Source organism: Loxodonta africana, chromosome 21, assembly GCF_030014295.1.
Source record: "Loxodonta africana isolate mLoxAfr1 chromosome 21, mLoxAfr1.hap2, whole genome shotgun sequence".
In the NCBI taxonomy this organism is placed as follows: domain Eukaryota; kingdom Metazoa; phylum Chordata; class Mammalia; order Proboscidea; family Elephantidae; genus Loxodonta; species Loxodonta africana.
The window spans coordinates 61,629,386-61,656,214 of NC_087362.1; the positions used below are offsets into that span (position 1 = coordinate 61,629,386).

At 44.0% G+C, this 26,829-nt stretch overlaps 1 long non-coding RNA gene across 1 annotated transcript; it reads left to right on the forward strand.

The window, feature by feature from the left end:
- Nucleotides 1-24,436: 24,436 nt before the first annotated feature.
- On the forward strand, nucleotides 24,437-26,457 carry LOC135228376 (uncharacterized). Its single transcript, XR_010318894.1, has 2 exons — nucleotides 24,437-25,511; nucleotides 26,120-26,457. It is a non-coding gene; the product is annotated as an uncharacterized LOC135228376 (long non-coding RNA).
- Nucleotides 26,458-26,829: the final 372 nt, after the last annotated feature.

Consider the following 26,829-nt stretch of genomic DNA (forward strand, 5'->3'; position numbering starts at 1 on the left):
GTCCTGTCCTTCACCAAAAGTGGTGTGTTGAAGTCTCCTACTATTATTGTGGAGCTGTCTATCTCACTTTTCAATGCTGATAGAGTTTGTTTTATGTATCTTGCAGCCCTGTCATTGGGAGCATAAATATTTAATATGGTTATATCCTCCTGGTATATTGTCCCTTTAATCCTTATATAGTGTCCTTCCTTATCCTTTGTGGTGGATTTAACTTTAAAGACTATTTTGTCAGAAATTAATATTGTCACTCCTGCTCTTTTTTGATCATTGTTTACTTGATATATTTTTTTCCATCCTTTGAGTTTTAGTTTGTTTTTGTCTCTAAGTCTAAGGCATGTCTCTTGTAGGCAGCATATAGATGGATCGTGTTTTGGTTTTTGTTTTTTTTTAATCCATTCTGCCACTCTCTGTCTCTTTATTGGTGCATTTAGTCCATTAACATTCAGAGTAATTATGTATAGGTATGAGTTTAGTTCTCTCATTTTGATGTCTTTTTTTGTGTGTTGTTGACAGATTCTATTTCCCACTTATTTTTTTGTGGTGAGTAGTTTGTATACTGTCTTTTCATTTTGTTCATCGTTGATTTTTTTTCTGCTAAGTCTCTATTTTTTTCTTGTATTTTATTTTGATGAGTAGAATAGTTACTTACCTTTGTGGTTACCTTAATATTTACCCGTTCTTCTAAGTTTAAATGCATCTTTTATTTCTTTATATTGCCTTGTCTTCCTCTCCATATGAAAGATCTATGACTACATTTCTTAGTCCCTCTTTGTTATTTTAATGTTGTCTTCTTTTATAGAATGCCATTGCTGTTTCCCTGTTTCGAGCATTTTTTTATCTTGATTTGTTTTAGTGATTTCCCTGTCTGGGTTAACATCTGATAGCTCTGTCCAGTGTTCTAGTCTTGGATTGATACCTGATATTATTGGGTTTCTAACCAAAGAACTCCCTTTAGTATTTCTTGTAGTTTTGGTTTGCTTTTTACAAATTCCCTAAACTTCTTTTTATCTGGAAATGTCCTAATTTCACCTTCGTATTTGTGAGACAGTTTTGCTGGATATATGATTCTCGGTTGGCAATTTTTTTCCTTCAATGCTTTATGTAAGTCATCCCATTGCCTTCTTGCCTTCATGGGTTCTGCCGAGTAGTCTGAGCTTATTCCTATTGACTGTCCTTTTTCCTTTGTAGGTGATTTTTCATTTATCACTAGCTGCTCTTAAAATTCTCTTTATCTCTGGTTTTTGCAAGTTTGATTATAATACGTCTTGGCAACTCTCTTTTAACATCTACCTTATGTGCAGTTTGATGAGCATCTTGGGTTGATATCTTTTGATCTTTCATGATATCAGGAAAGTTTTTGGACAACAATTCTCTCCATATTTTCTGTTATCCCTCCCTGTTCTGGTATTCCAATCACTCGTAGGTTATTTCTCTTGATAGAGTCCCTCATGATTCTTAAGGTTTCTTCATTTTTGAAAAATTCTTTTTTCTGATTTTTCTTCAAATATATTGGTGCCAAGTGCTTTATCTTCAAGGTCACCAATTCTGCCTTCCACTTGCTCATTTCTGCTCCTCTGACTTTCTATTGACTTGTCTAATTCAGTAATTTTATTGTTAATCTTCTGAATTTCTGATTACTGTCTCTCTATGGATTCTTGGAGCTTATTCAATTTTTGATGTTCTTGAATAACCTGTTTAATTTCTTCAACTCTTTTATCTGTGTGTTCCTCAGCTTGTTCTGCATATTGCCTGATCTCCTTCCTAATGTCTTGAAGAGTTCTGTATATTAATCTTTTGAATTCTGCATCTGGTAATTCCAGGAAGCCACCTTCATCCAGAAGATCCTTTGATTCTCTGTTTTGAGAGCTTGTTGAAGCAATCATGGTCTGTTTCTTTATGTGATTTGATATTGAATGTGGTCTCTGAGCCATCTGTAAGTTATTGTATTAATTTATTTTATGTTTGCTTACTGTATCCTAGTTTCTTGCTTTGTTTTCTTTTGATATGCCCAAATGGGTTGCTTGAGAGAGCTAGCTTGATTATTTTAGCCTTTGGGGCTCTGACGTCCTGTCACCAGATGGCTAAAGCTGTTATCAGGTATATGAGCTTATGAGTCCACTCACTTGTGTGGATTCAGCTCAGGTGTCCAGGTAGCTGGTCATAAAGTGTGTGTTATAGTCTCTGTCCTATAGCCTTAGAGGGGCCAGTGTGTTTGGTGTAGGTACCAGTATCTGGTTGCAGCAGGGGATCATGCTCTGAACAGGGCAGGGAGTTGAGAACTGTCCCCTGAGTGTCTCTGAGGGAAGCACATCCCTGTGCCCTAGATCATACAGGTGGGTGGGTTTTGCAGACAGACCATGGGCAAACCCAGTGCTTTTGGTTGTAAGGACTGGGAGGTACCAGTTATGCTAAGAACTCTGTTGTGGGTGGCTGGGTGGCCTGAGTGGAGCCACCAGTCCTTAGGCCCCTGGTGTGGGTAGGTGAGGAGCCTGTTTAATAGGCCAAGCAGTGTCAAATATCAAACACCCACCTCTCCACCGCACAGCTTGAACAGTTTCAGTCTGCCAGCAAGGGCCTATTCTCCTGAAATAGGCCCACACAGATCCATGCAGGGGGAAAGGTATTCAAAATCCACGGACCCTTTATGCCTGGACAGGAGCTGCTTCTGTCCTAATCTCCCCACATTAGTGGAGCTGGCAAATTATCTTTTCTCCTGTTGTGAATGTATTCTTTCTCCAAGTCCAGGAGCATGGCTTGGTGTGTTCAGTGGGCCTATCTCAGGCCTAGGGAAATCAACAGCCACTGAAGGTGGCTTGGGTTTGGGGGGCGTGGTTAAATATATGCAAATACTTAGTTTTTGCTGAGAGTGCTCTTCTTCTCTGGTTCTGGAGGTGTGAGTAGGCTGTGCAGCTGGCTGCTTTTCCTTGAGGGAGCTGTAGCTGAACACTGCCACCAACCTGCCTCAGCTGCTTCTGTGAGTTTTACCTGAGGGATCCCAGTGATTCAGGTGTGGCAACTTTTCTCCACTTCTGAACTCTTTCTCCCCCACCACTCAGCCCGTTTTCTTACTTTGCCTTTGACGTTCAGGGCTCCTAGCTTGTCATAAATATAATCGTTTCACTTGATTTTTCTGGTCTTTGTTGTAAGCAGGATTGCTAGAAGAAACTGGCTATTCAGCCATCTTGGCCCCACCTCATGGATGGTTTAACGAGCCTGAAATGATTTGAAGTGCTTAGAAAAGTACCTGGCACATAGTGTGTGTTATAAAAGTGTGCCTTCTTTTTATTGACAATATTATTATTTTAGCCACTCCCACTTCTCCCCCATTATGTTAGTTCTTTTAATTCAAGGACCATGAGCTGTGAATGGTTATGTCCACTTTCATCCTATTCTTAGCACAGTCCCTGGCACATGGCAGGGTCTCAGCATGGAAGAGGCTGATTTTAGGCTGGGCTTTGGAGGGTTCCTGGGGTTTGGCGATTCCGAGAATGCAGAGGGAAGGAGGGAAGGCATGTTACAAAGAGATATCATCAGGGACATGTGCTCATCTTGAGATAATCATTTGCTCTAGGGGAGAAGTTCCATTCCCCGCAAAAGAGCTAAGTAAGGCAAAGCTGAAACACAAAGGCTGCTCAATGCACTGTTTGCTGAGCTGGCTGTGTGGTCCAGGCATGAGGACAGTGACAGTGTTGGGGAAAACATGACACCCTTGGCCTGTGCTGCTCCCAATGAAAGCATGAGGAGCCTTGGTGTTCAGGTGACACTTGATATGCTAGGGAAGACAGTGGGAGCAGCCAGGGTACACTGAGTGGGGTGGTGGCTTCAACTTCATTGGGAGAATGGGAGATAAGGCTCCAACCTTGCTGGGGACTGTGGACTTTGAACATTGGCCTCCTTTGTTTGTGACCAAGAGGTAGATGGCCAAAGCAAACAATCTCTTGATGTCCCTCCTAGTTCTGCTTCCTATAACCAACATGGTTGCTTCCTCCTGTCCAGGTAATGGTATGGATCCATGGAGGTGGTCTGCTGGTGGGTGGGGCATCAATGTTCGATGGGCTAGCCCTGTCTTCCCATGAAGATGTGGTGGTGGTGACCATTCAGTATCGCCTGGGGATCTGGGGATTCTTCAGGTAAGAGATCGGATTCTCCCCTCTGAACACTGGCCCTCAAATAAGGGTACTAGGACCTAGCTCTGACCAGGTCAGCCTCTAAGGAGCCCTTTGCTAAGTTTCTTAGTAAGACATTCAAGTCACACCCCCTCCCCCGCACACAACTTCTCGTTCCCTGGCCACACTGGTCCACTTGCTGTTGAGCTTTTACATATGCTGTCCCATCTGCCTAGAACACCTACTCTACCTAACAAACTCCTGTTCACCCTACAAGGCCCACCCCAAATGTTATCTCCTCTTAAATACTCATCTTAATACTTTGTATGTTCCTCTATCATGACGGTTAACATGCAGCACAGCAGTTAAGGGATGACACATAAATGTTTGCCAAATGAATGAATGTAGAGTCCTAAACAAAACAAAGTGACAGAAGGGGAAGGTGGATAAAGACCCCTGTGTCAGGGATGTGGAAGCCCAGTCTTATCCTGGAAGGCCCAGCTGGAGCCCCCCACCCTGTCTATAGTCCTGAGAGCCCTTGCTGTAACATCTCTGTCCCCACCCCCACCCTCTTCTCTCACTCACAGCACTGGGGACGAGCACAGCCCGGGGAACTGGGGTCTCTTGGACCAGGTGGCTGCATTGCACTGGGTCCAGGAGAACATTGCCAACTTTGGAGGGAACCCAGGATCGGTGACCATCTTTGGAGAGTCTGCAGGAGGTGCAAGTGTCTCTGTTCTTGTAAGTGACCCCAGCACCAAGCCTGACACCCAGGACATGAGTCCCTTGAAGACCAGCCAGTTGAGCCATGGCCACCTTTTATTACAAGGCCTGGATCCAGGGCTGACACTACTCACTGCCCAACATCATAGGACATAGAGTTAATCACAAAATTCTTCTCAGCCTGGAGGGAGCTTAAAGCTCAGCTTTGCACCCTTGGGCCATACGAGTAAATCTCCAGACGAAGCCTATAGCCATGACATTCTCTTCATCTAGCCTGGTTGAGCTCTGTCTCTCTTTCCTAACCATTATAATGTTAAGACTTGCCTCACTTTTCTTGGGAAGCAGTGGCGGGTATAAATTATGCGTAAGAGGAGGTGAGGACAAGAGCAAGGCAGAGTTTCATTGTTTGGCTTGAAGCCAGATCCATATACACATCAAGGGGAAGCAGAGCTAGAAAGGGTGGAACCTCTTCTGAGGTGACCTGATGGCTTTTCCCTGCCAGAAAGGGTGGACAGCCGTCTCTGGACTGAGGGATGGAAGTGTGTTGGGGGAGGAAATCTGGGGGAGGTGGGAAGGGGATGAGGGATATGAAGAGGGGTCAGGGTGGGATGGGACAGGGGTTGTGAGACATAGACAAAATCTGGAGACACAAGGTGTGATGGTTAAGATTGTATGTCAACTTGGCTGGGCTATAATTCTTAGTGTTTTGGCAGTCGAATAATGTTGTGATCACTTCCCCAGCAAGGTTTGGTACATGATCATCCCCATGATGGAATCTGCTGTGAGTAGCCAATCAGTTCAAAAGGAGTTTCCTTGAGCTTGTGTTCTGCATCGAATATAAGTGGACATTCTGGCAAGGCTTGGATGCTTTTTCCTCATGCCAGATCCTACAGCTGGCTCCTTTTCATCTGACCTCTGGTTCTTGGGACTTGAGCTAGCAGCTTACCTGTGGTTTTGCCTGCTGATCTTGGGATTCATTGATCTTCTCAGCCTGTGAGCAAGAGCCCTGCTCTCTTCTTACCTGCCAATCTTGGGTTCTCCAGACCTTGCAGCTACATGCATCAGGAGAAGCCTCTATCTTGACATATGGACTTGGGACATTCCAGCCTCTACAACTTCATGAGCCATTTCCTTGACATAAATCTCTCTCAATATATATATTAATACACTTTCCTGATTTTACTTCTCTAGAGAACCCAGCCTAAGACATTTGTTCCCAAGAGTGATTCTAGGAAACAAAATTGTAAGGATGACTTTTCTAAAAAATTGATTCTCAAGTCTGGTTAGTTGTAAAGATGTTGATGACTCTGTTTCCAGTAGTAAAGAGGACCCTACTAATCCACAGCATCAGGTGACAATCCAAATAGATCAAGTATTGATGAAAGATGAGGTTCTGAATGATTGTGTGTGTGACACCTTTCTACAATTTAGTCAGAATGAGAGGTATAAGGAAACTGGTTGGTTGGTCCTATTTTCAGTAGGCATACTGGTGAAACAGGTGCTCTCAGGGCATCAGAGCTAGAGCTCAAGTGCCTTATAAGTGACCTGAAAGTAAGTTTTCACTTGTGTTTTGAAAGAAAGTAACAGAGCTGATGTTGATGAAAACCAAACCCACAATCTTATTGTAAGAATGGCTGAATTACAATGCCCACTCAGCTGTCAACCTCTAGAGGTGTCTGAAGTTAAAATGAGGGCACTGATTGGGAAGAAATGGGATCCTGAAACTTGGGGTGGGGACATATGTGCAGATAATCAGGAAGCTGGAGACACTGAGCCCCTAAATTCTGTTGAATCGTGCCTGCCAACAGAACCAGCCCTGTCACTCTCAGCTGAAGAGATTACTACATGTTTGTCTGCTAAACCACCCTGCCCAGTAAAACCTTTAGCCCCTCCACTCCCATCTAATGAGATTTGCTCAGCTGCCTCTAAAGAGCCCCTATCTGAGTCATTTCCTGGGGCATTGCCTGAGGCACATGCTTTACAAGATGATTCTGAATGTCCTCAGAACACTTCCCACTACCAATTTTGGATTCTAGACATATACTAGACTTAAGTCCCAGTGAGCCTTAAAAGGTGAAGTTAGAAGTGTGACCCAGGAGGAGATATGCTACAGTCCAAAAGAACTGCTGGACTTATAATATGTACAAACAGAAACCTGGGTAATATGTGTGGGAATGGGTATTAAGGGTGTGGTATAATAGTGCAAGGAACATAAAGGTGGATCAGTCTGAGTTTATTGATATGGGTCCACTAAGCACAACTTTTCAACTCAAGAAGGTAGGAAAGTATCTAATAGTTTATTTGGTTGGGTTGCTGAAGCATGGATTTCATGGTGGCCTACACTAAATCAGGTTGAAACATCAGACCTGCATTAGTATACTAATGGACAGTGAATTCAGTCAGAATAGTCTGTCTTATATGGACTTATCATGTTGACTACTTAGTCGTGGTGTTCCCAGGAGTGAAATAGATAGGAAATCTACTAAATATTTATTTGTGATCTCTGCAAGGAGGTGAATTCTAGGTCAGGTGAACAGCAGTCTATCTTGAATCACCCAAATAGAGAGTCACGGTCCCTCAATCAATTCCCAGACATGCGTGAGTTTAAAGGCCCACAACCCCTTGGATGAAGGAGGCCAGGTCCCCTTGAGGAAGGACTCCAGTACACTGCCAAAAAATTGACACTTTTAATCTTCCTCCCAGCCTTCCAAAGGGATCTATGACCTTTTACAAGAGTGACTGTTGGTTGGGGAAAAGAAAATAATCAGGCTTTTTGGGGATTACTGGATACAGAAACTAGTTCCAGGAGACCCAAAACATCACTGTGGTCCACCAGTCAGTGTGGGGGTGTATGGAAGTCAGGTTATTAACGGAGCCTTGGCTCACATCCATCTCACAGTAGGTCCAGCGTGTCCCTGAACACATCCCGTAGTGATTTCCCAAGTTCCAGAACGCATCATTGGAATAGATACACTCAGCAACTGGCAGAACCCCCACATTGGATCCCTGACAAATGGAGTAAGGGCTATTATGGTGGGAAAAGCCAAGTGGAAGCCATTAGAACTGCCCTTACCTAGGAAAATAGTAAACTAAAAGCAATACTGCATTCCTGGAGGGATTACAGAGATTACTGCCACCGTGAAGGACTTGAAGGATGCCAAGCTGATGATTCCTACCACATCCCCATTCAGCTAGCCTGATTGGCCTGTGCAAAAAACAGACGGATCTTGGAGAATGACAGTGGATTATCGAAAACCTCACCAGGTGGTGACTCCAATTGCAGCTGCTGCTCCAGATGTAGTTTCATGGCTTGAGCAAATAAATGCATCTCCTGGTACCTGATATGCAGCTATTGATCTGGCTAATGCCTTTTTCTCCATACTTGCTTTGAAGGACCATTAGAAGCAGTTGGTCTTCAGCTGACAAAGCCAGCAATACACCTTCAGTTGTCTACCTCAGGGTCGCATTGCCTCTCCAGCCTAATGTCATAATTTAGTCTGAAGGGACCTCGATTGCCTTTCCCTTCCACAAGACTTCACACTGGTGCATTACATTGATGACATTATGCTGATTTGACCTATTAAGGAAGAAGTGTCAAAGACTCTGGACTTACTGGTAAAACATTTGCTTGCTAGATTGTGGGAAATTAATCCCACAAAAATTCAGGCACTTTTCACCTCAGTGAAGTTTCTAGGGGTCCAGTGGTGTGAAGCATGTCAAGATATTCCTTCTAAAGTGAAGGATATGTTATTGCATCTGGCTCCTCCCACAACTAAAAGGAGGTGCAACACCTAGTGGACCTCTTTGGATTTCAGAGGCAACATATTCCTAATTTGAGTGTGCTACTGTTTTTTTTTTTTTACTCTGGCCTATATATCCAGTGAGTCGAAAAACTGCTCTTTTTGAGCAAGGTCCAGAATAACAGAAGGCTCTATGACAAGTTCAGGCTGCTGTGAAAGCTGCTCTGCCACTTGGATCATATGATCTGGCTGATCCAGTGGTGCTTAAATTATCAGTGGCAGATAGTGCCATCCCTTGAGGTGATTAGCCAGGAACCTAGTGGACGCTGATTACATTGGACCACTTCCATTATGGAAAGGGCAGTATTTGTTCTTACTGAAATAGACTCTTCCTCTGGATATGGATTTGCCTTCCCTCCACACAATGCTTCTGCCAAAACTACAATCCATGGACTTCAAAATGCCTTATCCGCTGTCATGGTATCCCACACAGCATTGCCTTGGATTAAGGGACTCACTTCACAGCAAGTGAAGTGTGGCAGTGGGTCTGTGCTCATGGAATTCACTGGTTCTACCATGTTCCTCATCATCCTGAAGCAGCTGGGTTTATAGAACAATGGATTGGCCTTCTAAAGATGCAATCATGGTTCCAGCTAGGTGGCAATACCTTGCAAGGTTGGGGCAGTGTTCTCCAGAAGGCTGTATATGCTCTAAACCAGCATCCAATATATGGTGCTATTTCTCCCATAGTGAGGATTCATAGGTCCAGGAATCAAGGGGTAGAAATGGGAATGACACTACTCACTATTACCCTTAGTGACCCATTCGCAAGATTTTTGCTTCCTGTTCCCTGAGCTTATGCTCTGCAGGTCTAGTGGTCTTAGTTCCAAAAGGAGGAATGCTCCCACCTAGAGACACGTCACTGATTCCATTGAACTGGAAGCTAAGAATGCCACCTGGCCACTGTGATCTCCTTATGACTCTGGTCCAAAAGGCAAAGAAGAAGTTACCATATTGGCTGGTGTGATTGATCTTGATTGGCAAGAGGAAATTGGACTGATATTACATAATGGAGGTAAAGAAGAGTATGCCTGGAATGCAGGAGATCCCTTAGGGTGCCTCTCAATACTACCAAGTCCTGTGATTAAACTCAATGGAACACTAAAAACTAGAGCAACTGAATTCTGACATGACTACTGATAGCCCAGAGCCTTCAGGAATTAAGGTTTGGGTTGCCCCACCAAACAAAGAAGCACAACCAGATAGGCTGCTTGCTGAGACCAAGGGAATATGGAATGGGTGATGGAAGAAGGTAGTTCGAAATATCAGTTACAGCCACATGACCAGTTGCAGAAATGAGGACTGTAGTTGTTATGAGTATTTCTGCTTTGTATATGTGCATCAAATATTTTTGTTTTCTTCACTTATAAAATATAAGATGTAAACAGGGCTAGTGCATTTCTGGGTGTATGTGTACTCATTGTATCATCTTAGGCACAAGTACGACTTTATAATTGTCTTTATTCATAGATTATGAATGGTTTAAGGAGATGTGTACAGGTGTCAGTTGACAACGGGTTGACTGATGGTTAAGATTGTATGTCAGCTTGGCTGGGGCATGATTCTCAATGTTTTGGCAGTTGTATAATGTTGTGATCACTTCCCTGTTGAGATTCGATATGTGATTACCCCCATGATAGGATCTGCTATGAGTAACCAATCAGTTGAAAGGGAGTTTCCTTGAGCTTGTGGCTTGCATTGAATATGAGTGTACATCCTGCAAGGCTTGGGGGCTTTTTGCTCATGCTGGATCCTCTAGCTGGCTCCTGTTCATGTGACCTCCTGTTCTGGGGACCTGAGCTAGCAGCTTACCTGTGGTCTTGCCTGCCGATCTTGGGATTCATCGATCTTCGCAGATTATGAGCAAGAGCCCTGCTCTCTGACCCGCTGATCTTGGATTCTCCAGCCCCTGTGGATATGTGAATCAGGAGAAGCTTCTATCTTGGTACATAAACTTGGGACATTCCAGCCTCTACACGGTGTGAGGCATTTCCTTGATATAAATCTCTCTGCACATATATATTTACACACTTTACTGGTTTTGCTTCTCTAGAGAGCCCACCCTAAGACACAAGGTGTCTGCTGGTTTGGGAATATGGCTGGGGAGACACTGAGAGAAGCTAAGGTGGAAAACCAGATCAGAAGGTGCTGGCAGCTGTGAGAAACCTTCCAGCTGCCTCACAGTTGAGCAGAGGGTCAGTGCTACCACCATGTTTTTAAAACGTGTATGGGCTTCATAGTTGAATACACTGAGGGAAATCTTTATATTTTTAAAGTGGAGAAAAAGGAAAAGTATAAGTAAGCCCAAAGAAGAAAAGAGACATCCACAGTTGCACTACCCAGGAATACTCAGCATTAACATTTTGACATGTATTTTTCTAGTGTTTTCTCCATGATTCAGTTAATCAATCTGTCTGTCCATCTATCTATCTATCCATCTATCTATCTATCTGAAGGAGTCCCTGGAGTACACAAACAGGTAACGTGCTTGATTGCTATCTGAAAGGTTGGCAGTTTGAGTGAGTCCACTCAGAGTTACGTCAGAAGAAAGGCCTGATGATCTACTTCTGAAAAATCAACCACTGAAAACCCTACAGAGGACAGTTCTACTCTGACACACAAAGGATCTCCATGAGTCAGAACTGACTTGGTGGCAACTGGTACTGGTGTCCGTCAAAAAACCCTCCTCGACATATCAATATAAGTACTTCCCTTAGCATTAAATATTCCACCATAATGTTATTCTTAAGAAGCCCTGGTGACACTGTGGGTAAGCACTTGGCTGCTAACTGAAAGGTCAGTGGTTCAAACCCACCAGCCGCTGTGTGGGAGGAATGTGGTAATCTGCTTTGGTAAAGATCACAGCCTTGGAAACCCTGTGGGGCAATTCTATTCTGTTCTATAATGTCACTATGAATCAGAATCAACTTGATGACACACAACAACAACAACAGCATTAAATATTCTTCCACAATATCATTTTTGTGCTTGCATAGTCATTCATGGTAATAATGCAAATTAATTTATTTAACCAATGTCATAATATTGGACAATGGGTTATTTCCAATGTTGGGTAAATATCCTTATACAACCTTGTATGCCTCCTTGATCATTTAGCTTAAGATAAATTCTGATTTACGGAAGTGCTAACACAGAAATGTGTATTTAAAATTTGTTGGGGATATGCCAAGGTGTTCTTCAGAACACTTTTGGTTTTAGGTAATAAAGATGTGTCATACACTTCCTATTCCAGCCCTCACCTTGTGTTCCTGATCCACTCCCCTAAGCTTGTCTTGTGGAAGCCAGGCCCCCGGGTCAGTCTAGGGGAAGAGCCCAGGACAGATGAGGAGCTATTATGTCCACTGAGTTCTCTTACATGCTCCTGAACCTCCTTGAGTTGTCCCCAGAGCAATGTGCCAGGGCAGAGCTGTGAATGGAGGTAGCTCTGGAAGAACAGATGTGTCATTGACCCCTCCCTGTGAGCATAAACTCTCCTCCTCTCCACTCCCTTCACAGGTTTTATCTCCTCTGGCCAAGAACCTCTTCCACCGGGCCATTTCTGAGAGTGGCGTGGCCCTCTGTGTTGCTCTGGTCAAGAATGAAAGCAGGTCGGCAGCTGAGGTAGGTCTCACTTTGGACAGGTGCCTGCACCTTTTGCTCTGGCCTCCTGGAATCTTGGGGGTCTTTCTTGTCAAGGACTCAACTTACGTTGTCAAAGAATTATGGAAGTGAGAGTGGCTAACAGGACAGACAACGAGACACCTTACTCAAGGTCTTAGTTTGCTAGGGCTACCTTCACAAAAATGCCGCAAGTGGGTGACATTAAAGAACAAGGATTTACTGTCTGACAGTTTTGGAGACCAGAAGTTTGAATTAAGGCATTGGCAGGGCTAGCTGTTCTCTGTCAACTCTAAGGGAAGATTCTTGTCTCTTTCTGCTTTGGTAGTTGTTGGCAGTTCTTGGCATTCCTGGGCTTGGAGATGCAGCTATCTCCATTATTGCTCTCTCTTTGTCATCTACTTCTCCCTGTGCCATTTAACTTATTCAACAAATACATACCGAGCATTGACTATGTACCAGGTGCTATACTAGGCTCTGGGGTGCCAGTGCACACTCACCAAAGCCCCACCATCATGCAGTCCACATTCTATCCATCTGCTTCTTCTCCTCTGGTTATGTTTTGCTTCCAGTTCACATGACCACTCCACCTGCCTCTGAGTTTTAAGAATTTCCTTTTGATTTCAGAAGGTAGTCAGGCTTTCTCCTCTGCTTTAGAGCGTTTATCATTTTTGTGTTAGAAGTGCTCAGCCCCAATTCCAGATCATTTACAAAAGAAATTCTCTGTCCCAGGTTTGCTTGGATGCCTATCCTTGGTCTCATTGAGTGTAGTTAGGAGGGTGGGCAACTTGTATGCATGTGGCTTTCAGGAGCTACTATGGGAGCTCCGTGGCCCAGAAGAAACCATTCTCAGAAAAGTTGAGGGCAAAGGTGTGATGGACAGACCAGTCCAACTCCAAGACAGGCTGAAGGAAGCCTCTCCTTCAGCAGGGTCTTCTTTTTCCTTTTTTTTTTTATTTTTAAAGAGGGAAAAAGGCTCTGGTTGTGTCACTAGCTCTCCAAGCAGTGATCTGAGCCCCTCAGCTTGTCTTAGAATCTTGACCATTATTTATTTATTTTTCATGACCCATGAGCTAAGAATGATTTTTATATTTTTAAGTAATTGAAAAAATCAAAAGAAGAACAATATTTCACAACCTGTGAAAATTATACGAAGTTCAAATGTCGGTGTCCATAAATAAAGTTTTATTGGAACTCCACCACACCCATTCATTTACATATTTTCTTGTTTAACTTTGAAGCAACATCTGCTATGCGTTGGGACGGATGCCAGCCTATTTTCCTTTAGGCCTCAGAGTTAAATGATATTCTGTACTTTCTGAAGTGCCTTCATGTGAGTCATCTTAACTGGACCTCCCGTAGTTCTGCACATGTTTTAATATGTGTTGGTACCCTTCTAAGCCCTTTCAGGTATTAAGATAGGCCAGTCATTATCCCCATCTATGGGTGAAAAAGCTGAAGAGCCTTGGTGGCATAAGGGTTAAGTGCTTGCTGCTAACTGAAAGGACGTCACTTTGAACCCACCAGCCACTCAATCAACAAAGACCTGGCAGTCTGCTCCCATAAAGATTACAGCCTAAAAAACCTTATAGGGCAGTTCTACTCTGTCATGGAAGGTCACTCTGAGTCAGAATCAGCTCAATGGCACACAACAACAACAATGCCATAGTTGTAGAAACTGACAACAGAGAAGTTAAGTGACTTGTCCAAGGTCAAAAGTAAGTCAAATGTAAGTGGCAGAGCTGAGATATGAATTCAGCCAATATTATTGAGAGTTGATGCTCTTAACTACCACTCCACACTGCCTCTCTTTAGATATTCAGTTCTGAGATCATTAAACAGACATAAGGTAACTGAGGAGCCCCTGGGTGGTGAAAACGGTTAAGCACTCAGAAGAAGGCATGGTGTTCTACTTCTGAAAGATCACAGCCATTGAAAACCCTATGAAGCACAGTCTTACTCTGAAACACATGGAGTTGCCATGAGTTGTAATTGGCTTGAGGACAACTGGTTCTGGTTAAGGTAACAGACAGAGAGAATGTATAATTGGCTCAAATCACAGTTCAAATTAATAATAGAGGCAAGACTAGGACACAGGACTCATACCTTCTCGTCTTTTTTCTACTATAGTATGCTACCTTCAGAAATAGAATAGGGGTAAAACATCCTACATTGTTTGAGGAAAGGGATATTACTCTTGAATTCTACTGTAACTTGTGATCTCCACAGAAAGTTGCTACCTTGGCTGGGTGTAAAACCACCACCTCTGCTGTCATGGTTCACTGCCTGCGCCAGAAGACAGAGGAGGAACTCTTGGAGACATCGCTGAAGATGGTAGGTGCATTCATTCTTGTAGCCACATAAGTCCCACCCTTTAAACTTGGCCCCAGGCTTTATCATTTCAGCTGCCACATTTACCTAAAAAATCTACCTGGGCAGTTTCTTTTTTCTCAGGAGCAGTGTTAGCCTAAGGATCTCAATAAGTAATTTCTTCTTTCCTTTCTTATTGTGAAATATATCAAATCTCAGAAAAGTGAAATAATAACATTAATGAAGAATTCTGTGATAATCCCCCAGTTTTATCAAAATTTGTGATTTCACCATCCTCACTTTCAGATATATTTTTAAGAAGTTAACCATTACAGATTTGGCTGAAAATCCCTGGGCATCCCTTTCTGGTTCCATTCTCCCCCTTCCTTCTCAGAGAAAACCACCATCCTGAATTTTAGGGACAAGGTTATTAAAAACAAAGTTTGTCAGAATTTATCTTGGTTAATTTAGAAACTACCTAAATTATAATTCAGTAGTAGCCCAGTTTTCTAGATTTCCTGAGACCCTGCCTCAACTGTGATTCTAGGATAGCCATCCATCCACCCACCCATCTATCCATTTATCATCTTACCATCTATCTACTCAACTACAAATCTATCCAATCCATCAATGTCACTTCACCAATCTAATATCAGTCAATCCACTAATCCATCAATAACATTACATCCATCGATTATCAATCCATCCAGATCCATTCATCATCCACCCACCATACATCTTCACTCCAAAAACCAATGATTCCTCTGTCCGCCAGTTACCGTCCATCTATCCAGTTATTTGTTCAACTCATCCATACTCCATATATTGGCCAACCCCTTCCATTCATTCATGCATCCATCCATTCATCTGTCCATCCATGCTAACTATATGGGGGGTGTCAGAGTCGATGATGCAGACATGAATATGGATGTGTTTCTTGCCCACAAGGAACTGTCGAAGGAAAAACACACCCATCCTTAACTGTGGTGGGAGTACAGAGGGGGAAGCCTTCATTTTAACCAGCAGGGATGCTTCACATAGAAGGTGACATTTGCAGATTGGTGGATGGCTACGGCATCTGTCATCTCAGAGAAGCTACAGCAGGGCACACACCTCAGAGAATACAGGACTTCAAGCCAAGCTATTCCCTTTGTGGGGGAAGGGTACGAATGTGAGCTCCAAAGTAGCCAGAACCTTTGGACTTTCAGTCCGGACCCTGGCCTCCTGTGGATACTCCCAGGGTTTCCCAGGGGCAGGCATAGAGCACTGGACTCTGCATGTATCCCCATGAGTTGAGCCCAGTGTGGTTTCTGGGCTTGGGTCCTGGTGTCTCAACCCCTAATAAGGTGACCAAAGTGTTCAAAGAATTAACACACAAGTATTTTCTGATACCTGGAAAGATGCAAATATTTTAACAATTCTTTATGAGGCACAAAGGACCCTGCTTATAAGGGGAGAGTTGGTGAATTTGGGAAAACCCAGAGAACCTAAGAATCCTAAAATCTCCTTTTGGGACTTTCTGTGATCATTTGGAAGTGCTTTCCATGATTATTCACTATCCCCAATACACACACACACACACACACACACCTGACTGCTGGAGCTACAACTCAGAATAGAGAGACCCTTTCTGGTCACTTCCTGCGTACTTGTCAGGCATATTCCCTGCAGTGTAATGTAACATTCAGTGCAATTTTGATGACCACACACCAAGGACAGCCATGGGGAGGGAGGGGTAGGGTGAGTTTCAGTGAGCTTGTATGAGTCAGGATTTTTTAGTGCAAGGTGAAAAAACTCATCTCAACGTGTCTCAAGCCAAAAAAAAGGAATGTGTTGTAACAGAATCTTCAGGTAACTGAAAGGAGTTGGTAGTTTCAGACACAGCTGGATCCTGGTGCTCAAATGATATTACGGGGAGTCTCTCTGTCTCTGGAGGTGCAGTGGTTGAGAGTTCGGCTGCTAACCAAAACGGACTGTAGTTCAAATCCACCAGCCACTTCTCGGAAACTTATGGGACAATTCTTCTCTGTCCTATAGGGTCACTACGAGTCAGAATCGACTCAATGGCAGTGGGTTTCATTTGGTTTTTTAATCTGTCTCTACCTCTCAGCTTCCTATGCTCAGTGCTGGCTTCACTCTGAGGCAGTTTTGTCCCCTGGGGGATTAAAGAAAACAATGGCACTCTAAACGTATACTTTAGCAGTTTAGAAACCCTACTGGAAAGAGATGATCATTTCCCAATAATTCCCTCAGAAGTTTTGGGGTAAAATGACATGAGCAAGTACCATTCCTGAAATAATCATTGTGATCAGGGAGACAGAGCACCTCAGGTCAAATATACATTTCTGACCAAAGGGGTTAGAGTGGGGAAGAGGAAAGTCCCCAAAGGAAAATTGGGGTGCTAGATAGTAAACTGTGGTGGCACAGTTGTTAAGAACTACAACTGCTAACCAAAAGGTCAGCAATTCAAATCCACCAGTTACTCCTTGGAAACCTTATAGGGCAGTTTTACTCTGTCCTATAGGGTGAGTATGGGTCAGAAATGACTCGACTGCAACAGGTTTGGTTTTGGTCTCCAAGAGAAGGGGAAATAGATGCAGGGCAGGGTGGCACAAACAAGAGATGTCCAGCGACTCTAGATTGGGGACCCTAGAAGTTGTTCTTGCCTTGTTCCTGCCGTCTCCTCCCCCTGTCCTATACCAGGGGAGCCAGGGTCCAGCCCACTTCCTCATGGCCCAGCCAGGGTGGCACCTGGAAGGAAGCCCTTTACCTCCAGGGCTCAGCTAACAAAAGATCAGCTTCTTTCCCAGGAAGGCTTCTCATTCACAGCCTCTGCCTTTGTCTACACAGAAATTCCTCAGTCTTGATTTACTTGGAGACCCCAGAGAGGTAAGGGCCTTCGTTATTTTAACTACAACTTTCAAGCCTGGCACTTTAAGCTCCAGTGAAATGTGGATGAAAGAATCCTCCTTTCTGTGGAATCACAGTAACTCCTTGTGTTTATATTACCAAGGCCCAGAGAGGGGCAGTGACTGGCCTGGGTAACACAGCCAGGAGGGCCAGAGGCAGGACTGGAGCCCATTTCCCAGACTCCCAGTCCAGTGCTCCCAGTCATCAGTTCTGTGCCATATGGACCCAGTCTAACCTTCTCTTGCTTATATTTCCTGCTCCCCAAAATGCCCCTTTGGGTGGAGGCTGGGCTAGAATCTTCTTCCATGGGGTGGCAGAGATGTTACCTGGATAAAGAGTTTCTTCAGGAACCTTCACTGAGGAGCCCAAATCTTCTCCTGAGAGGCCAGGGTTGGTTGGCTGTGCAAGCTGCACTCTTTACAGGGCCTCAGGGAGGGAGCCAAGGGTCTCAGTCCTGGGTGCACCCTCCTCCCAGCCACACGGGCTGGATACTTTAGCCACATCCTCCCCATCTTCTTCTTCATCTGCCACCTTCCAACAGGTTACCAGCTTCTGGTGACATTGCCTCTGCACCATCTTACAATCCTGTCCTCTCTGCCCCCTCCCTGGGAAGTGATGTCCTGAAGAATCAATTGGATTTATTCAGTCTCTCAGTGATTATTTAATAAGCACTTACTATGTTTTTTTTTGTTTGTTTTTTTTGTTTTGTTTTTTTATGTGCCAGGATCTGATTTAGAAACTGGGGCCACAGCACCAAAACAGACCAAAAAAGACAAAATTCCCTACTCTCTTAGAACCTAACATTCTGGTTGGGGGGATTACAATAAACAAAGTGTGTGGTGTGTTTGATGGAAGTCAGTGTTATGGAGAAAAATAAAGAAGAAATTGGGGTAGAACCTGCCAGTGGGTATGTCCGTGGTTTGAATTTTAAGTAGAAGGATCAGGGAATGGCTCAGTGAGAAGGTGATATTTGAGCCAAGATCTGGAGGAGGTGAGGAAGCCAGTTCTCAGGAAAACTGGAGGAACAGTGCTCAAGGCACAGAGAATAGCTTCTGCAAAGGCCCAGGGCACAAGGTCAGTGTAACTTGAGTGGATCAGTGAGGGGACAGACTAGGCTTCAGGATAAAGAGATAATGGGAAGCGGGGGTGTGGCCATTTAAAGCATTTAGATTTTGATTCAAATCAAGATGAGAACCCATTGGAGGGTTTTGAACAGAGGGGTAACATAACCTTAGATTTCACAAAGGGTCTCTTTGGCTGCTGTGTTGAAAATGAACTGTAGGGAAGGGACAAGGGCAGATGAGGTGAGCCCAATGGGAGGCTGTTACATTGCTGTACATAATCCAGGAAAGGCAAGATGGCGGCTTGACCTAGGGTAGTAGTAGTGCAGTGTGGTGAGAAGGGATGGGAGTGTGGATATTTTTGAAGGAATAGCATACAGGATTTGCTGACAGACTGGATGTAGGTGTGAGAAAAAGAGGAGTGCCCCTGAGCTTGTCTGTTTGTTTGTTTAAACTGAGCAAGGCAATGCACATAGCCCACATAACACAACCACGTGCACCCACTCTGGGCAGCAGCAATTATGTCATCCTAACAGAAGCTGAAGTTGGTCACCCCCTCCCCACCACTGACTCCGCCCAGCTCTGGCCTCACTACTCTGTTCTCTTCCAGAGCTATCCCTTCCTGCCCATTGTGGTTGATGGGATGCTGTTGCCAAAGACACCTGAAGAGATTATGGCAGAAAAGAAATTCAACACCGTCCCCTACATTGTTGGAATCAACAAGCAAGAATTTGGCTGGATTATTCCAAAAGTGAGAAAGTGGACGCATCTTAGACTCTACCCCATCACCATCTCAAGTTAGGATGAGCTCTTCATTCTCCAAGGCCCTCTTTGAGTGGAGGGTGCCGGTTGCCTCTGGCATGAGTTGACGTTTCCATGAAAATCTTCTCTGAGATGGTCAAATGCGTGGTGCTGCCCATGGGAACCCCTCCCCCAAACACTGTGTCCTTCCAATCAATGAACCCTGAAACGTCGATGCTGGAGGGCCTGTAGAGATAATAATGGTTCATGTGGGAAAACCAAAGTCTGGAATGGGGATGGAGTTTGGGAGTTAAGAAGAGCTAAACCTCAGGCCCAGGGCCCGCACCTCAGGCTTGGTGCCTTAATATTTTCTCTGTAAGTCTCTGCACATGCTCTTAGTAATCTCATTGGAAAGATTCAGAGAAACATGCTGTCTTGTGAGTTAAAATTGACTTCTAAAAGGGAAGAAGGACTTTCCCCTCAGAGGGATTTCAGAGCTTATCCCAAAGGACCAAAGCCCTAAAGGCAGGAGTCGGGGCTTCCTCAGACATCTGAGGCAGGCCTGTGTCATCTGCTCCACAGCCCTCTACTTCAACACTACCTGGCCTCAGCCTTCCCTTCTGACTCACTGAGCACTGGGGGGAGTCTAGCCTGATAAATGTCACAGTAGGCTGCAAAGAATTGGGGCAGCTTCTGCAAAACATTTTTCATCCTCCTGTACTCCTTGAGTTCCTGAACATAAGTCCATTTGATTCATTGATTTTGCCCAACTTGTCGAAGCCCATGCTCATCAAAGCATGGCAAAGTAAGAGCCTCTTCAGTCTGTGTTGGTTTCCTTGGTTGTTTCTTTCTATTAACTCTCAATGATTCACAAGTGTGTAATCATTCTTTTTTTAACAGTTGATGGGCTACCCACTCTCTGAAGGTAAACTGGACCAGAAGACAGCTGCATCGCTCTTGTGGAAGTCCTACCCCCTTTTTGTAAGAGTCCAGTGAATCACGGGAAGTGGCTGAGACCCCAAAAGGGGAAGGAACTTGCCAAAACCATATAGCACTTAAATGGCAGATCAAAGACTAAGACCTGAGGGTTCTGCCCCCATTTTCCTGCCTTTCCCACCTTGCTGCCCTGGATGAGAGCTGCAAAGAGCTTGATCGGTGTCCTATTAATGCAAGCTTTCCTCACTGGGTGGAGAAGCCACTTCGGCTCACCTGGGGGTGGGCAGCTGGTGGTCACTTTTCACTCTTGATCCATTCAGGCCATCCCTGAGGAACTGACTCCGGTGATCACTGAGAAGTACTTAGGTGGGACAGATGACCCTGTCAAAAAGAAAGACCTGTTCCTGGACATGCTTGGAGATGCAGCATTTGGTGTTCCATCTGTGATTGTGGCACGTCGTCACAGGGGTGAGTGCCAGAGGCTGGACAGGAGAGGGGATGCTGTCCACCTCCAGATCCTTTGTCTGTCCTTCCCAGCCCCCGCACCCCCAGCATAGACAGATATGTTGCAACTGCCGTGAGTTCAATCTCAACGTTTGATTCCATTTGACCTGGAGTGAGGTACTGTTCTGTTTTGGTTTCTGCCAGAAGCCAACTCTAAGAAAAGAATCTGAGTGCTAGTAGTTTATGTGAGAGGTGATCCCAGATAACACCAGTAGGAATGTGAGGAGGTGACCCAGGACAAAGAAGGAAGCCAACCAATGATGCATTGTTCAGCAGTATCCACTGTGGACAACTGGCACTGGGAACTCTGGGAAACAAGAAGAGGACTTGCCTTAGGGTCATCCCATCTCAGCAAGGGAGCTTGGGTACTTACTACAAACTCCCACTAGCCATTGGTTGTTCCCAATAGGTTTTTAATTTCCTGGCACTTTGACGTGTTGCATGAAGGGACAGAGTAGTCTCCAGTGGCCAAAGACCCCAGGCAAATAGTTATGGATGCTAGAGGTAGATGTCAGGCTGGCATCTCCAGAAATGGAGGATATGGGTGGGAGTACTGACAGCATCTGCTCCGGGTGTTCCTTACTAGAAGTCATGATGATATGGGAGCTGGAGAGCAAATATTGGAAGGTACATCTTGGTCAGAACTACCTGCAAACTACTTTGTTAATTGATGGAGCTGGGGGAAGATTGGGAGCCAAGCGTAGGGTCAAGGAGGTTGTCAGAGACCAAGAAAACCAAAAGGAATGAGCAGTGTGATGTGTGGGAGGAGGCAGTCTGCAGGATGTCAGGATCAGTGGCAGGATTTTGTCCATCCCAGCACGTGCCTGTGACAAGCTGAGGGCCAGGGTAGGGTCCTCCATGGTATCTTCCAACCTCACCTTCCCCAAAGCTGAGTAGGTGGGATGTGAGGTTAACGATGGAGGAGCTCACCTAGGTAGTAGATGGATGTTTCCTCCTAGATGCCATTTTGAGGTCCTTACTGGACTTCGCCTTTTCTACAAACTCCAGTAACTCATTCTCCTCATGTCCAAGCTAACAAATGTTTCCTTGGTCCCTCTTTCTCTAACCCTGCTGGAAGGGTTTCTCAATTCAGGACTTTATGAGCATGATCAAAACTACGTATAGCATGGAATAGGCTACCTAATACTGAACTACATTGTGCCCAAGCACACCTCACAGCCATAATGTACAGGTGCTAATTACCTACCCTTTCTTCCTCACTAGGGTCCTGATGAAACCCTTTAGCTGTGGACCACCTGGAATCAAATCTGTTTTTTTCATAAATTTGGTTTAGCCTCCTGGAACTTGTCTGACCTGTGGTGTCCCCTTCTGCATCTTCTGCTAGTCTCATCCATCCCAGGATATTACATGACATTGAGTTTAGGGGCTTTTTATTATTTCATTCCTATATTTATGTCACTGTCTTCTTAATTAAAGTCCTTTAAATAAAAAGAACTTTTTTGAATAAAAACTAGTTTGTTACAATTGTAAAAAGTTTTGGAAGGACCGGAACACACATTGAAGAAATGAGGTATCACTCATAGTTCTTCTGCCTGGAGACTTTGCTGTCAATGTTTTTGGTTTTTGTTTTCCTAATAATTGTTTCATGTCTTACCTATAATTAAAAGATCAATGTTACGATTTTTTTTAATACTATATTATAGGCATTTCCCAATGTCATTGATAATTCATTGAAAAACATATATATCATTGGCTGCATGTGATTCCGTGGAATGAATACATTATAACTGGCTTTAACATCCCTTCTTACTGGCTACTTAGGCTGGTTGCTCCTATTTTGATGCCACAAATAACATTATATTCATTCTTATGTGCATAAATCTTTGACCACATCTCTAATAATTTTCTTAGGACTGCTTTTTAGAAACAAAATTACTGGGCTGAACTGTAAGAGTGTTTTAAAGCTCTTGACACTTATTGCAAAATTGCTATTCAGTGTATAAGACTGTGGATTTCTTAACTCTCTTGCACACTTGGGATACTAAGATTAAAAAATATTGTAAATTTCATAAGCCCTACCCCAACTGAAGAAAAAAAAAGAGAGAGAGAACAGCACGCTCTGTTTTAATTTGCAAATATTTGATTATCAGTCTCTGCGTCTTCTGTTCCTAATTGCTGTTACCCAAATCTGTGCCCTGCTTTCCTCTGTAGACCTGTGTTGTAATCATTGGAGTGTTATATATCCTACACAGTAACTTTCAAAAAAAAAAAAAGAATTTCTTTTGGGCAAGATACTGCTTAAAATAAGTTCTCTCGTTCACAAAAGGCCTTTCCTCTATGGCTGGGTTCTGTTTCTTTTCTAAAACTTTTGAGTGGCAGGGGCAAGGCTAAACCACCTCCTTCTGCAAATTCAGCTTGGCCTTGAAGCACCTGTTTAACAAGTAGATTACAGAGCCACAGAAGAACTGATTGTTCCAAACAACACTTCTTTTTTTTTAATCCAAGGGCAGAACGAGGAAGTGAGGGGAAGGATTAAATGAATTGTGCTGAGTCCTCATGTTTTCAGGTTAATAGTTGCCGTCAAGTTGACTGTAACTCATGGCAACCGCATGTGTGTCAGAGTATAACTGTGCTCTCTAGGGTTTTCAGTGGCTGATTTTTCAGAAGTAGATTCCCAGGCCTGTCTTCTCAGGTATCTCTGGTTAGACTTGAACCTCCAACCTCTCAGTTGGCAGCTGAGCACTTTAACCTTTTCTACCGCACAGAGACAAATCCTCGTGTTGGGATGACATATATTGTTAAATCTTTTTGTGGATGATATTTAATGGTGTGAAGAAATGATTCTAGTATATTCCAAAATAGCAAATATGATATTATCTCAATTTTATATATATTAAAGGCATATGTGCTAAAATACCAAAAAAGGCTTCCTCTGAGTGGTGGGATTGTAAGTGATCCTTTTGTTCATTTTTCTGCATTTTGTAAATTTCTTACTATGCTTAGGGGGAAAAGTTGTAAAATTTCTATACCAGTGGAAATGTTCAAAACTAGGGAAAATTGAAGACATCTATTGGACTGTAGATATTCTCCGGAATGAAAACTAGTCTTTTATCAATGAAATACAATAGCGTACACTGGATGTATATAGATTTTTGTGTGTATGAAGGCATCAGTAGGCAAAGGGGTTTATATGAATTGACCTAGGGCCCTATAATGATAGTCATTTTGAATGGATTGATGTAGGAATTTCAACATTCATTCATTCATTCAACAAATACTAGGCCCAAATCCCTGCCCCTCCTCAATCAACGATGCAGTCTTAAGTGAGTTAATGAGCTTTCCTGAAACTCCATTTTTGAATTGAGATGATAACCAGGGGCTTCCTACAGGGCCACACAGCTCCCAACACACAGTTGGCACTCACAGAGCTCAGCCACTATTAATATTGTTGGTGTTGTGTACTCAGTACCCAGATGTGTGACCAATTCCCTGAACGCTCAGGGCCCCCTGGAGACCTTGGTATCATCCAGTTGTGCATCTGGGAAAATGAACTGAGCATGGATTCTTGTTTTCTCAGATGCCGGAGGCCCCACCTACATGTACGAGTTTCAGCATCGCCCAAGCTTCTCACCAGAGATGAAACCCAAGACGGTGATAGGAGATCACGGGGATGAGCTCTTCTCTGTCTTCGGGGCCCCATTTTTAAAAGGTGATGGCTCTTTACTGGCTATGAGCTTGTAGTTAGGAGACCTAGGCTCAAGTCTCAGTTCGGTGGTCTTGAGCAATTTCCTCCTTCTTTCCTGGCCTTAGTTTCCTGCATTTACCATAATAGGGTTGAACTACATTGGGCAGTTCCCAGCCTTTCTTCTGCTCTAACATGCATGATGGGGGATGCGCATTCACATGCCCTCAGCTGTGGGCACTCTCAGAATCCGGACCTGTGGCATCAATAAGACAGGTAATAGGTCGCCTGTAGGGCTAGAATGCCATCCCTACATTTCCCACTCCTAAGAGCATAACAGAATGCGAGTGAGAGTAAGGCTAGACTTGTTGTGAACTTTGAATCACTTCTTATGTGTGTGTGTGTGTCTCTACTTGTCTGTTCCTCTATTATCTAGCATCTTTCTCTCTACCATCTATCTATCTGCTATATATCTACCATCTATTTTAACATTTGTCTAAAGCTCACATCTTTTAAAATTTGATCTATTTAATAACACAATATTTTAAAGAAAATCCTTTACCAATGTCTACAATACCTAACCACTAAGTGTTACAGATAACTTGTGACCCACCTTTTGGTTCTCTCTGACACACCAATGCCTCTGGGCATCTCCCGGTTGTATAACCCCATAGGACCGTTTCAGCTCTGTTTTTTTCTGACTATCAAAATGGGGGTGGGTGAAGGAGATTGAGAAAATACCCAAGGGAGAGCAGTCTTGGAGTTGGAGCTGCTGTGAAGGAAGCTATGGGGTGTGACATTGTGATTCTGAAAGGGAAGGAGGGTCATATGGGCACAAAAAGATAAATGCAGCCAGCTCACAGATTGACTAGAGGCCCATCACTGACTCCCAGATCAGTAATTCTCAAACCTAAAGTGAACACAAATTACCCAGGATCTTGTTAAAATGCAGATTTTCAATCAGTAGGTCTGGGATAAGGACCAACATTCCGCATTTGTAATGAGCCCCCAATTAATTCTGATTCTGGTGGTCCATGAAGCATACTTTGAGTATCAAAGGCTTTTTTTCTTTTCCCTTCTCCACAGAGAGTGGCACAGAAGAGGAGGTCAAACTCAGCAAGATGGTGATGAAACTGTGGGCCAACTTTGCTCGGAATGGGTGAGATTGGTGGCAGAGAGGAGCAGAGTCGGGGACAGGGGTAGCAGGGCATACCTATTTGGGAAGTTTAAGTGGTAAAGCTCTTGACTCTATGACCAAAGTACTCTAACAATGGGAGCTTTTTTTTTTTCCTGTCACATAAAAGTTTATATGCATCTTACTCCATATTCCCACTTACTCTCCCCCTAATGAGTCAGCCCTTCCAGTCTCTCCTTTGGTAAAAATTTTGCCAGCTTCCAACTCTCTCTATCCTCCCATCCCCCCTCCAGACAGGAGATGCCAACACAGTCTCAAGTATCCACCTGATATAATTAGCTCACTCTTCATCAGCATCTCTCTCCTACCCACTGTCCAGTCCCTTTCATGTCTGATGAGTTGTCTTCGGCGATGGTTCCTGTCCTGTGCCAACAGAAGGTTTGGGGACCATGACCACCAGGAATGGGAGCTTTTTAAAAGGGAACAAGCTCCCCCCAGAGATGGTGAGCTCCCTGTCTTGGAGGCAAGTGAGCCTCTTGGCAGAGATGAAGCCAATGGATCCCTGCATGTTTCAGAAGGTTGCTTCAGACCACACTGTAACTTTGGGAATTTCTATTTGATTCTGTTCCCAGGGACCCCAATGGAGAGGGGCTGCCCCATTGGCCAGCATATGACCAGAAGGAAGGGTACCTGAAGATTGGCATCACCACTAAGGCATCCCAGAAGCTGAAAGACAAGGAGGTGGCTTTCTGGACTGAGGTCCTGGCCAAGAAGGCAGCAGAGAAGCCACCGCAGACAGAGCACATTGAGCTATGAACAGAGGGCCAACTGGGTATCTACATGGGCATTCTACAGAAGGCACTTATAGCTCAAAGAGGCTTCTTATTGTGGAGGCTGAAGAATTGTCTGGTGGGATGGAGAATTTTGTACTGATTGCCTCAATTTGGGGAATAAATGTTTTGGAGATGAAGCCAGTGTCTGTGTCTTGGTCTGGAGATTAAACTTTCCTCCCTAGAGAGAATGAGGTCTCTGCATGGCACAAATGGTTTGTGCTTTAGTACTATCTGAAAGGTTGGCAGTTTAAACCCACCCAGCAGTGCTGCTGAAGAAGGAAGAATGGCGTGGTGATCTGCTTCCGTAAATATTACAGTCAAGAAAACCCTATAGAGCTTGGGCCTACTCTGTAACACATGAGGTCCCCATGGGTGGGACTCAAAGGCAATGGGTTTGTTTATGTTTTTTCCTTAGAGTGACTGTACTATGAGGAAAAGATGGTCTACTGGGGATGGCTGGGCCTCTGGGCAAGCAGGAAGCAGCAGGCTGGGTTCTGGGAGCTGCTTGA